Here is a 15,002-nt window from a genome sequence, read left to right on the forward strand (position 1 = left end):
CATGCACAGTGTCATTGTCTCAGAATCACTCACCGTTTTATAATTGTTCTGAATGCATGGGAATGCAAGTGATGTGTTTCATCGTGAGTCATGACATTGGCAGACATCTACTTTTTGTCACTGCGTATATGCACGTTTATCATATGGTACTCATTTGCCAAGATGCAAAAATACACCTACACATCACTAATAGCATTGCACTTAGATCTGGCTAACAAAACAAAAAATTAGAAGAGCTTTCCTCTATGAAATTCAATTTAACTTCATTGTGATTTTTGGTTATTTAGGTAGATGTAGCACACATTTATCAAATTTTTTACACATTTTGAACACTTTTAAACACATTTTTTGAGAAGGACCTGTATATATATATATATATATATATATATATATATACAGGTCCTTCTCAAAAAATTAGCATATTGTGATAAAGTTCATTATTTTCCATAATGTAATGATAAAAATTAAACTTTCATATATTTTAGATTCATTGCACACCAATTGAGATATTTCAGGTCTTTTATTGTTTTAATACTGATGATTTTGGCATACAGCTCATGAAAACCCAAAATTCCTGTCTCAAAAAATTAGCATATCATGAAAAGGGTCTCTAAACAAGCTATTAACCTAATCATCTGAATCAACTAATTAACTCTAAACACCTGCAAAAGATTCTTGAGGCTTTTAAAAACTCCCAGCCTGTTTCATTACTCAAAACCGCAATCATGGGTAAGACTGGCGACCTGACTGCTGTCCAGAAGGCCATCATTGACACCCTCAAGCAAGAGGGTAAGACAGAAAGAAATTTCTGAACAAATAGGCTGTTCCCAGAGTGCTGTATCAAGGCACCTCAGTGGGAAGTCTGTGGGAAGGAAAAAGTGTGGCAAAAAAACGCTGCCCAACGAGAAGAGGTGACCGGACCCTGAGGAAGATTGCAGAGAAGGACCGATTCCAGACCTTGGGGGACCTGGCGAAGCAGTGGACTGAGTCTGGAGTAGAAACATCCAGAGCCAACGTGCACAGGCGTGTGCAGGAAATGGGCTACAGGTGCCGCATTCCCCAGGTCAAGCCACTTTTGAACCAGAAACAGTGGCAGAAGCGCCTGACCTGGGCTACAGAGAAGCAGCACTGGACTGTTGCTCAGTTTTGCATGTCATTCGGAAATCAAGGTGCCAGAGTCTGGAGGAAGACTGGGGAGAAGGAAATGCCAAAATGCCTGAAGTCCAGTGTCAAGTACCTACAGTCAGTGATGGTCTGGGGTGCCATGTCAGCTTCTGGTGTTGGTCCACTGTGTTTTATCAAGGGCAGGGTCAATGCAGCTAGCTATCAGGAGATTTTGGAGCACTTCATGCTTCCATCTGCTGAAAAGCTTTATGGAGATGAAGATTTCATTTTTCAGCATGACCTGCCACCTGCTCACAGTGCCAAAACCACTGGTAAATGGTTTACTGACCATGGTATTACTGTGCTCAATTGGCCTGCCAACTCTCCTGACCTGAACCCCATAGGGAATCTGTGGGATATTGTGAAGAGAAAGTTGAGAGACGCAAGACCCAACACTCTGGATGAGCTTAAGGCCGCTATCGAAGCATCCTGGGCCTCCATAACACCTCAGCAGTGCCACAGGCTGATTGCCTCCATGCCACGCCGCATTGAAGCAGTCATTTCTGCAAAAGGATTCCCGACCAAGTATTGACTATTGAGTGCATAACTGAACATAATTATTTGAAGGTTGACTTTTTTTTTGTATTAAAAACACTTCTTTTATTGGTCGGATGAAATATGCTAATTTTTTGAGACAGGAATTTTGGGTTTTCATGAGCTGTATGCCAAAATCATCAGTATTAAAACAATAAAAGACCTGAAATATTTCAGTTGGTGTGCAATGAATCTAAAATATATGAAAGTTTAATTTTTATCATTACATTATGGAAAATAATTAACTTTATCACAATATGCTAATTTTTTGAGAAGGACCTGTATATAATTTAATTATTATTTAATTATTTTTTTTTTTACATTTGCATAGGCACTGCTATATAAACAAATGTTTTTTATTAGCTAAAAGATATATATATATATATATATATATATATATATATATATTGTAGTGCAGGTCAAAATTTGCTATTGATATTTCAAGTAGTATAGGCTACAGTTTAAACAGTAGCTCCATTATGGGTCCCTGGTTGCTTCTGGAAATGTTAAATTAATTAACAGAGTCGCCGATATCAGGTGACCAAATCCTGTTAGAGAGGCTGTTAGATTCCGCTCTTTCCAACACAATGAAAAGTGCAGTTTTCTCGCTCTGCCTTTCCATCCGGTGTTCTTCTGTCTCTCCTTCAACAGTGAGGCACTTTCCAAGCCTTTTTCCACTTCTGTCCCTTCAGTAGAACACCCTCGATATCGGCTTTTATTGATGTCGGAAAGTGTAAATCACGTTCTCCTATTTTGTCATTCCAGTCATTTTAGTCACTAAAGGATTACTTCAAGTGACTGAACTTGGCTGTTATCTGTTGGAGTCAGCGGCCAGGTCATCTCAGGGGACAGGAGAACAGGTCCCACTGCAGTGACCTGATCACCATCCAGGCCCTTGGATCCAGCTCGCTAGTCATTTCTGACTGATGTGTGCCGGCTGTCACCGAAACAGCACTTAACAATAACAATGCCATCCGGCTCTGAAGAGAAAGAGAGTGAGTGAGATTGAGCTGGACAGGGTTGAACATCCCCTAATGCAAAATTTATAAAGTTTTGAGGGTTGTTAGGTTTTAAAGCACCAGATTAGACCTGATCTACCTTTGGTGTCACTGTGAATTAGAGCTTTTAATTTCGTGCTGGAGGACACAAAGAGAGCGAGAGACGGAGAGAGAGATGGATTGTCACCCACTGTATCAATGTGTCACCTCTCACTAAAACAAAAAGCAGAAACAAAGGCCTGATTTAAGCGTGTTCGATATCCCCTAAGCCCTGACGAACAGAAGCACATGCTAAATTATTTAAACGGTATTAATTCTCACATAGTTAGACTCCGTAATGCTGGCCTTTTCTTCCTGGTTTGCATATACATTGACCCTGAAAAATATTTGGACCCTTAATCCTGCATGAATATTACTGCGTTAGATAACAAACTATCAAAGGAAATGGCATCTGCAAAAAAACTAACTTTACTTTTCTTTATCATTTTTGCTCAGTGACTTATAATCAGCTAGTGTTTCGATGACTTTTAGTTGAATGTATGACGTCAATTGACCTATAAAAAAATCCTTTTGGACAGTGTATCTGCTGCTTACAAACTTTTTAAAAGTCTATGTGGTTTAAAATGTGTTTTTTTTTAATGCCAACTTCTCTCAACATATTAATGCAAACAGTAAAATACAGTAAAAAAAACTAGTCTAAATAAGTAAGGCATGATTTTGCACAATTTCTCACATTATGCATTGTCTTTAACAGCAAAATATACCTCCATATAATGTTTTTTTACTGAAGCATTTATTATAGGAAAAGTGCTACATGGAAACTTCTGTGATCATTTCGCAGTTGTGGCAAAAAAATATCAAAATCATTGCAATATTCATGACGTTGCTTAATGTGATGTTTTGTGAATATTTGAAATTATATATATATATATATATATATATATATATATATATATATATATAAAGATCTTTCTTGAAAATATATGCCATTTGGTCTGAATGTTGTTGTTGTTTTTTTGACTAATGTGATGGCAATCATTCATGCATATTTATGTGTGGCTCAAGTGTCCAAATGCTTTTTTTGGGCCAAGGTAAAAAAAAACATAAAAAAAAAACATTCCTCCCTGAAGATCTTGATCTGTGTATCTAATAAACAGCATCTATTTCCTCTCTTTCTTTCTCTGGCTCTCTTTCTGTTTTCTCTGCCTTTATTCATTGAGTAGAAAACACAGTACATTGAGTGGAAAATCAGGGGGGAAAAAATCCTGTAACTGATAATGTTGGCTTGGACCGAAATAGGTTTACTCCAAAAATTCCCATGTCGAATGCTCTAAGAATCGTACATAAAAACCCGGCCGGCTCCTGAGGGCAAGCGTGAGCATCCGGCGTGCTCGTACGCAGAGCCGAGACCTGCAGAGACCAAGAGAAGAACCGATTCTCTCTCTCACTGCAAGCTGGTGTGTCGTTATTTATGATGACTATGCAGAGTTTCTATTGTTTCATCTATCAATAGATGTACTAAACAAGCGATTACTGTAAAGAGCATTACAAGAGCAAGAAAGATTAGAGAAATCTAAAATCTCTGGCGCTCGCCTGCCGCGTCTGGCTTTCTAACTCTCTGACTGTTTCTCTGAGGGGGTAATTGCGGTGTGTAGCTCTCTCAGAGGAAACGGGGAGGGAATTTTCACTTGCTGCCAGTCGACAGCACTCTACCTGCTGTTTTTGTTGAAACCCTTCAGCTTGGGAGGTGTTGCATCTGCCGCGTTCTCAGTGTTTCGTGCTCGCTGTCCCCCTGGACCAGAGGTGTGACACTTTCTCCAAAACTTTAAAGACTTATGAAGCTTTCAGCTTTGGGTTGAAGCTGTTTTATTGTCTCTACCTGACTGCAAGGTTCCTGCGCCCAGATAGAAATAAAAAAGTGTGTGTTTTCAATGCCTTGATGTTTGTGTTCCAGAAAGACAATATGGTTTTTAATCAGTGCATACAAGTCCTTGTATATTTCAATATGCTTGTTTGCTTAAATGCAAAAGTGGTTGAATGTATATATGTGTGTGTTTTGAGGAGATTATAACCCAAATTTTACTAGTGATTGTAATTCTTGCTGGAAATTCAAGGGTTTATATATTAAATAACCATTTATTTTTGTATAATCCAGTGGTTTTCCTTTTCAAATCAAAAGAACAATCCATATTAATGATGATTATTTGAGTTAAAAACAAAATTAGGACTACTTATTTTATAAAACTTATCTGATTTTAAATTCTGATAGGATGAGCCACATTAAAACATAGCATATACACAACTGTGATGCACATCAATGCATTCAATAATAATGCAGCAAGTTGTGACCTTGCTCATTAACAGCAGTAAAAGTGATTGCAAAATGTCAACTTTCAGTTCACACATATACTGTCACACCACCCAGCCCTAGAGTATATGTTTGTATTTGTGCTGCTGTTTATATTTGTAGGTGTGTGTGTGTGTGTGTGTGTGTGTGTGTGTGTGTGTGTGTGTGTGTGTGTGTGTGTGTGTGTGTGGTGTGTGTGTGTGGTGTGTGTGTGTGTGTGTGTGTGTGTGTGTGTGTGTGTGTGTGTGTGTGTGTGTGTGTGTGTGTGTGTGTGTGTGTGTGTGTGTGTGTGTGTGTGTGTGTCCTATCCGTATGAATTCCCAGTGGAGCTTCATGCATATTTAAGTCTCTGGTTAAGCAGTACGAAATGTAGAGTACTCTCTTACCTCACATTTTCTGGATTCATAAGCATTTTAGTGGCTCGTAATAGCAGAACAAATAGCCACAGAGGCCAAACAGCCATTATTAAATTCCCCAAAGTAAACGGCTTGACATGGCACTCAGAATCACTGACCTATCCGATTCCCTGCATTTTTAGTGACTCTTTTTTCCAGCTCTATCTCTCCCTCACACACTCGCTCTTTCTGAGGCGCTCGCTCGAGGAAACGTGTAACTGCTCTCGACAGACATCCAGAAATCAAAGCTAATGGAAGTGATGGGGGTAATGTGGTCTGTCACTTGTGTGGAAGTGGTTTTTGTGCATTAAGCTGGAATCAGGTACCGCCATGTGGATCTTTTTTCCTGAATTGGATAAAACCTCACAGGACGACTTAGACACTATGTATTCATACTTGTGGTTTATTATTTGACAAGCTGGACTGTATGTCCAATTATACAGTATTTGTTTCAAGAGTGAACAGGCATAAATTTATTAATTATAATTTTAGTACATTATTTTAAAATTAATGACATAAGCTGGCATAAATCTAATAATTATTTTTTAAATTATTTTAAAAAGTGAAAGCAATCATCTTACTATTAACATTTGTTTATTGAAATATTTTTGTATCAAATTAAAATGTATTTATATTAATTATATAAAATGTATATTCATTTTGAAATGCATTTTATTATACATCAATGTTTACATGTTCATTAAATTTCTAAAAAACAACAACCATATGCCTATTATTGTTATTGTTATTATTATTTTATTTATTTATTATTATTCTACAACAACAACCAAAAAATCAGGTGAAAATGCTATCAATGTATTATTTTTTTAAATGTCTTTCCTCTTATCTTTCCTTAGTGCCCAGAGAATAGAATCTGTCAAAATGTTTTTGACAAATCATTTGTGCTTGAGCTTGTTTGCATGGCATGTTAAATCGTAGGGCGGTGACAGACCATTGTTAAATCATAATTTTCATTGCTGGCATGAGTTTGCATTCCCAAATCTCCTTAGCGACGTCATCGTTTGCAGATTTGAAACAGATCTCCATCATTACTTCTTTCATCATTTCTATTGATTAAATCATTTGTTACATCAAAGGCCCCGCTTGCCATTAAAACATCCTTTTTTCTTTAACTGGACACATTTCAAGGTTATAATTCAGTGAGAGACGGCCAAATAATAACAAAGCTTAAAAAACGTTTTTCTCTGGCCGTTCCCTATGTGTATGTGTGTGCGAGGGTCTCATTGTGCGGATTTATTTTCACTTTCTCTGTGTCCTGTTTTATGTTCGGCATCAGCAGTTTTTAAAGGCATTACCTTGTTATGTGAATCTCTGAGCTCAGTTGGAGTCTGTGGGAGTTCTACAATTCAAGATAAAAAAATAAAAAAATAAATAAATGAATAAAACATCACCAAGTCCAGGTTTCACACAGCAGAAGGAGTCATTCTAATGACTGTCCTATACTCTAGTGGCATCATTTAATTAGGGCATCAGCAAATAGCTTATGAGTTGATTTCTTTGTTTAATAGTTGCTTTGTTCATGATTTTAAAATCAAAACATGAACATTCATGCATATTTTTGGTATCCCATTGTGTTGATGCATTTTTAGCCTTGGGGGGAGATTGTATGTTTCTGCATTGCATTACCATACAGTGGATGTTAAAGTGGATTACCTTACCTTTAGATGCTAAATGGACCTAAAACACAAAGTCTGAGACAACATGAAATCAGAATGAATACTGTAAGGTTTCTTTATAAATTTCTCTTGTTTGGAGTTGGAAATATTGTAATTTCAAATTATTCTATATATTGACCCGTTGGAAACATTTATGCAATTGGCATATGCTTTTACCCAAAGCAGATTACATTGCATTCAAGGAGTTGCACATTTTATCAGATTATTCATGTATTCCCTGAGAATCGAACCCATGACCTTTGCATTGGTAGCATAGCATCATGCTGTTCTGTTTAAGAATGTTTTTCTACAGCTACTGGGAAATTCTCGATAAATTTTACCAAGTTGTGAAGTGCCGTGGAAGTTACTTAAATGGAAGTAAAAGATTTTTGTGAAGTTTTACATCTGTAGGCCAATATATTGTATACAAGTATAATGAATATATTGTAAGTTAAATAATTGTATTTAGTGAAAATTGGTCATTTCCGGGAAGTGGCAATGACTAACAATGAGAAAGTTCAGGTTTATGCAAATGAGCAGTGACGTGCACCCTAGTGAGAAATAAATATACTAAAATGAATACATGTATTTTATGCTAAGTATTCTAAAAATACATTTACATATTTCTTTACTTAATATAAATACCCTGCAATTGTAGTTTTGGCTAAATTGATATATTTAAAGTCTGCTAAATTGGAACAACTAATTTTGTACTTAATGTCCTTAAGTATATATCTATCTCAGCACTATTTATGGATATATAAAGTATATTTGATCGAGATAAGATTCTATTGTAAGAATACTTCAAGTAGACTTTAAATATCTTGCATTTAAAGACTGTTGTTATACAGAGATCATATCCTTACTAATAGCAATATTAAAACACATTTTAGGCTTAATATTAATAAATGTGCATTGTGCAAAAGATAAGTACTCCAAATACAGTTTAATTACAATATTTATATCAGTGTCAAGCAATATATCAGTAAATGGAGTTTGTATATGGATTTTAGTATACTTAGTTTGAAATGTATGTTTTAAAAAAATAAAAATTGGTATAGTTTTTCTTTGTAATCTTTTTTAGACTTCCACTTCTGAAAAAAAAAAAAACTTTCCCAGTGGATACAGTTAAGTTTAGTTAAGCCCCATGTGAATATTCATTTTAGGGCTGTTCACACCAAAGACAATAACTATCAGGGTTTAATAATCATTCTAATTCTATGCGGATAGAAAAAAGCCATACTATAATGATAGGGATACAGAGGAGCTATATCATTGACAGCCAATCAAAATCCTTCTAACTTTAAATAACTCAAGCTTTTAAAGTGACAGATGACATAATTGCAGTGCTCACTTATAATAAACAAAATGTTATCTCCCACTGTTACACCGTGTCCTAACCAGACGCGATGCGATAAGATTCCAGCGACAAATAATTTGTCTGTCAATACTAGACGTGACTGCGTCAAAATCAATCAAAACCCACAGCCAATCAGAACTGCATGTGGGCGGAGTCTCGCGGCAAGTGAACATCACCAGAGAGTAATGTTGACGGCACTCGCAAGAAAATGGATAAGTAGCCAAATTCCCAAATATTATTCCATTTAAACATAAAAAAATACATAGGCGAGTTACTAAAACAATCTTTGTCAAAGAATAGCTACACTTTTTTTGTTCACAGTTTGAACGTTCTTGTTTCCATTTGTTTAATTTCAAGATCTGAGGTGAATTTTCCGTATTTGCTTTTACAGCTACAAAGCTGGGAGCACTAAATGATATTCAAAGTCACATTGCATGCTTTTAACATTAAATAAAGCACATAAACAGTACCTAATGCTTGGTTCAGATTACACGATTTTAGCCCGATTTTGGCACAATCCCTTTGACGTAGGGTGTCGTGGGGATTCGTAAACGACAACGGGCATCGGGATGCAAGATTCAATCGTATCATCTCGCATAGTGTGTCATAGTGGGCGACAACCTACGCCGCGTCTGCGATGCTTCACGACATCACGACAAAAAGACTAGCATGTTTAATTTTTTTAACAGTCGTCCGCGACGGGTTCCGTCACATGTATGAGGTTGACCAATAGGAGCAGAGAAGCTTTTCCGTACACAACTTTCAAAAATGGCGAAACGATGGCGCTACTAGGTGGAGTTATGACATGGAGGAAAGGTTCAAGGAGCTGTGGCAACAGTACTCCTGCCTATATGATGTGTCATCGAGGGAGTACCATGACAGAATACAAAAAGAAAAATGCTGGCGAACAATAGCGGAAACACTTCAGCAACCCAGTGAGTACTGAAATTAGCATTAAGCTAGCTAATCATTCATTACATTTTCCTTCGCTATAGAGCAAATTGTTTGTGTGATTTATGTATGTATGTGTATGAGTGAGTGCGTGCGTGCGTGTGTATGAGTGACTGAGTGCGTGAGCGAGTCTGTGTGTGTGTGTGCGTGCGCGCGCGTATGTAGGCCATGTATGTGTGAATGAACGAGAGTGAGTGAGTTTGTGTGTGTGTGTGCGTGTGCGTGTGTGATTATGTATGTATGTGTATGAGTGAGTGCGTGTGTGTGTGTAAGAGTGACATATTTTTACTTGTACTATTGGCTAAAAGTAAAAACGCATAATAAAACAATATTTTACCTCTTAAGTTCTCTTTGGAGGATTGACAGTCCATACTGTCCTCTTCGAGCAATCCAGGAACGTGTCCATTGTCGGGTTTTCTTTCTTTTTTTTTTTTTACGTTTTTCTGAACACATGACAGCCAATACAACACTCACCGCTTCATCCATTGTTTGTTTACGTTCGTTTCACGTTCGTTTCCGGAAGTGACTCGCTACTAGTTTCACCTTCTCGATGACATCACGCGTGTCGTTAAAGACGGCACGCAATGACTGGTCAGGAAGCAACGTGTAGTCTGACATGTTTCTTGTCCACGACATGACAAGATTTTAGGAGTCAAAATCGCATAATCTGACACAGTAACTATCGTAACAGACAAAAAAAATCGTGTAATCTGAACCAGGCATAAGATTATCATTGCCACACATTGTGTTTGTTGTTCTAGCCGCAACGTCGCAGAAAAAAAAATCGTCACGTGTCGCCGTCGCGGCTGGTTAGGACAAAAACTCTGATTAACATGGAAAAGATACCTTTTATTGAGCGTTGCGGTGTCATGTCGCGTGTAGTTAGGACACGGTTTTATTTATTTTTATTTTGCCAGCAGCCATATCACCCTGTAGACCAAGACTGGTTGCCCACTGAAGCTAAGCAGGCCTGAGCCTGGTTAGTACCTGGATGGGAGACCTCCTGAGAAAACCAGGTTGCTGGTGGAAGAGATGTTAGTGAGGCCAGCAGGGGGCGCTCACCCTGTGGTGTGTGTGGGTCCTAACGCCCCAGTATAGTGACGGGGACACTATACTGTCAAAGAGCACCGTCTTTCGAATGAGACGTTAAAACGAGGTCCTGACTCTCTGTGGTCAAAATCCCAGGATGTCATTCGAAAAAGAGTAGGGGTGTAACCCCGGCATCCTGGCCAAATTTGCCCCTTGGTCTCTGTCCATCATGGCCTCCTAATCATCCCCATATACTGATTGGCTTCATCACTGTCTCCTCTCCACGAGTAAGCTGGTGTGTGGTGGGCGTTCTGGCACAATATGGCTGCCGTTGCATCATCCAGCTGGATGCTGTACATTGGTGGTGGTTGAGGAGATCCCCCCTTCCATGTAAAGCGCTTTGAGTACCCAGAAAAGCGCTACATAAATGTAATGAATTATTATTATTTATGGAAGCAAATATAGTTATCTTTATAGTTATCATTCTTGGTTTGAATGGGCCTTTTAACTTGTGCCATATTATGGAAGTTTGGTGCATTGCGAATGCTGTTTCATGCCTATAAAACAACTCCTCTTGAAGTTGTATTATTTAACGTTTTCGGACAGTGTTGAGAGAGGATCTTTGTGTAATCGCTGTGGGGGTGTTCAGAGAAAATGGTGGTTTCTATATAAATAAAGTGGCCGCTGTTGTACCTGCGGAAGAAGACTTTAATAGTGCTGAGTGTATATAACCGCTCACACACACACATTACGGGTGGCATGAGGAACATGGTGGCGTCTCGCGCGGTGGGCCTGTGGGAGGCGAGGTAAGTAATGAGTGTTAGAGTGGAAGGAAGGCTTCTTCCATCACAACAGGGGACACATGCATCCGCCTCCCTCACTATCTGTCCATCCACCCATCCATCTCTCCGTCCACCCATCACTCCATCCATCTCTACTGCCCCACTGCCCTGTGCAGCATAAGGGTCTGCTCACGCTCTTTTATATGCGCCGGAGGGGGTACGTACAGTATAGAATAGAAGTCAGTCGCTCGCAGAGAAAGAAAGAGCGTTGGCAAAAATGAAGGCTTGGAGGGAGGGGGGTTGTAGCGAAAATGACACAAACAGGCTGGACAGGGCAGTCAGCCATGGCAAGAGGGAATGATAGAAAGTCAGCCAACAGGATCGAAAGAGTCTTCCTCTCTCCAGCTGTGCCAAATCTTGCTTGGTTATCTCTAAGTGTTGCGATAGGGGGTGGGGGGAATGCTTCAAGATGGTCTCTGTTAACGCGAAGTGTCTCTGCCATTTCTGAGGCTGGTTATTTATTAAGCAGACACAGACGGTCAGGAATCAGAGAGGGGAAATGGCTGGGAGTGACAGAGCCGCAGATATCACGCTGACGGATGATGCTCTTCGCTGCTCTGATGCGACCTGACAGCTAAAGTGCGCGGCTGACGATGAAGTCGGTCAACAAGTGCTGTATACATTGCACTATACAAAGTGGCAATTTTGGATTTCATGCAGATTTACCGAACACGACGAGAACATCTGTTTTGTTTACTTATTCAAACGCCTGGAAAACCACGTCATAGTGAGCACTGCAGGCATTCTTTAGCCTAGTTACTTAGCAAGTGTGAATTCAGCAAACAGCTAAAGTGAAGTTTGACACTAATTATTATAATGCTTTTCAACATAAAAGCTATAATGAAGAGAATGATTTTGAGGTTTTAGACTCTTCAGGAAGGAATTATATGCCACTGAAATGCAAAATTTTTCTGATTGTTTTAAACAGAGCTTCTACTCACTCTTCTGTGGTTACTGCTGTTTGTGATCATTGAAACAAAATGTGAAGTTATGCAGAATGTCAGAGCTTTTCTTATACACAGCAAAAGTAAATGGTGATTTTATGATCCCAAGATCCAAGATGCATGTAGTATGGTTTATTTAGAATGTATGATTTGCATCCAAACTCGGCCATATGGTTCATGAGTGTACCATTTGTAACATTTTCCCCCAGTTTCACAGACAAGGCTAGTCCCAGAGTAAAATGCAAGTTTGAGCTTTTTTTGAATATGTCAGTGACATGCACAACAGTAATTTTTTTTTCTTTCTAAGGCATGTTTATAAAATCTACTTAAATGCTCTAATTGAACTAAACCCTAATCCTGGCTTAATCTAAGCCCTGTCTGTGAAACTAGGCTTATAAGTTAAAATATTTAACTGCAAATTGAGAAATTACCAGAAAACAATTACTTTAATTACAATCTGTTGCTCATGTTGGCTACTGTGTAACTTTTTAATTGAGTTTTGCTTAGAGTTTGTTAGTAGAGATCCCCAAAATTAAAATAGGTGTGTCAAATAAGGAAGACATCCAAAATGTTTACTGTTCAGGGTTCATCAGAGCCAGGGGTGGGAACACTTGTGTATGGTACATTTTTGTCCTTGGCAGTATAAAGTACCATCCACTTTCGATTTATGTGAAAGAGCAGCTCAGATTCCTTTTGTGTTTCTCAGAGGAAAGAAAATAATACAGAGCTGGAATGACATATTGACAGATTTTCATTATTCCTTTACAGATGCATTGTGGCCTGCGCAACAGTTTAAGTGTTTCTGAGGCTCTTGAAAACATGTTTCTGCCCTTCTAATGTCCATATATCACTGGCTGGACATAGTTTGATGTCAGGAATGATTTGTGTGTCTTTAAATTGATGCACTTGCGCAGCACAAATCTTATGGGCCCGAGCATCGCTCCTCACCAAAACAGATTCTGCGGCGAGGGATGATCCATCATAAAACAGAAAACAGCACGATTAGCATCTCATTTTCCTGGCCTGAACCCCCTGGGTTAAAGCACGCCCGTAATCACCTGTGAGCCAGAAGAAAGAGAATAAATTGAGAGGCGCAGAGGGGAGAAGAGGGGTGGGACGCTTTGCCTCCCGTAAGGGGTGAAATGTTGTCAGCTTCAGAAAAAAAAAAAAATCACACACTTTGTTATGAAGAGTAATACATTTTCCGAGACCCGATCGGGTCTCGCATATTGACGGGACTCTGTAGAAATTTTCACACTACACACTAACAATGAATTTTCTGTCACAGTGACTTAGAGGCTCCCGGGCTGTTATAAAATGACGTCTGCGGTGTCAGTGAAGTCGAACCGCGGCCTGTAGCTGAGTGGCAATAATCTCCTGGCGGTAATTGCTTTAAGTTTAGGAGGGGTGAGTGCTACACACTCCTGGGGGACTCCGCATCAAATAATTTATTCATAAATTGCGCACAGGCTGCACGCAGGTTGCACATTGCCTGAGCTGGAAAGCGTAGCGGAGTCCTTACATCAAGCCGCAGGTTCTTAACAATGCTCGGTCTCACTCTTGATTGGTCAAGCACCAAACCTCTTAGTGTGAGAGAGGCAGCGTACATCTCCCCCTCAGTCTGCGCCTGGCTTTTTCAGAACCGACGCTTCAGCGAACACACACTCACACTCACACGCACGCTGTCCTTCTCGTGTATTAGCAGATATATGCATGTTTTTCTACCCCATTAATTCAGTCAACATACAATTAATTCATGCCAAAGAGCAGCCCCCTCAGGTACACTGAGCTATTTTGGACAGCGAGGTTTGTGGTGCACAGAAATTGGGACTGTCACATGCCTGTAATGCCGGCAACGCCTCTGTGTTGGAGTGATGGAACTGGAGGAACTTTAAATGCTTCTCATAGGCAATTTTCCTGTTATATAATATTACTGAATTAATCATTATGTCTTGAAAATAAAGGTTCCAAATGGGGATTTACACAGAGATGCCATGGAAGAACCATGTTGAGTTTCCCAAAGAACCTTTACGTGAACAGTTCTTAAAAGAACCAGTTTTTAATGGTGTTAATAAAGAATACTTTTTCCACTTTAAAGAACCTTTTGTGCAATAGAAAGTGTACTTGAATGTTAAAGTTTCATTGATATGATATTTCTTGGACATTCTGGTTAGGCTTTGTTCTGAACTTCTAACCATATTAAACGCATGCAGTTAATTGTGCAGAACCCTTCCATTTTATTTTATTTTTTTAAATTTCAGCCTTGTGAGCAATCGATTTTTTTTTCTGTCAAAGTATTTTGAAACTTAAAATAATTAATTTTAATAACTTAATATTATTTACAATTGTATTTCATTTTTACATAATTATCTATGCATATTAAACTGGGATTGGAGAAAACATTAACATCCAAATAATTGCACACTAAAATTTGTTTACAATTTTTAAATCTCGTATTGACTATTCATTCAGCATTCAAGATGCAATAATATCACACTATTTGCATTTTTAATTGCAATTGGTCTTATTTCTTATATATACTGTATTTGCATACTTCTTATCTTTCCTGCTATGCAAAGGTGGAATTATGACAATTTTGATTTATTTGATAACTTGTGGTTTCTGCTCACCTCTAGACTAGAACAATGCAAGACAGAGTAAAAATAAAAGTAGTATGTATTGATTGTGTTTGTGATTGCAAATCGAGATTAATCTGCAGTGATGAACAGCAGGGAAACGAGTCTGCATATACTGATCAACTG

The sequence above is a fragment of the Siphateles boraxobius genome, unplaced genomic scaffold (genome assembly GCF_051911475.1).
Source record: "Siphateles boraxobius isolate OS27281-9 unplaced genomic scaffold, OSU_SipBor_1 46, whole genome shotgun sequence".
In the NCBI taxonomy this organism is placed as follows: domain Eukaryota; kingdom Metazoa; phylum Chordata; class Actinopteri; order Cypriniformes; family Leuciscidae; genus Siphateles; species Siphateles boraxobius.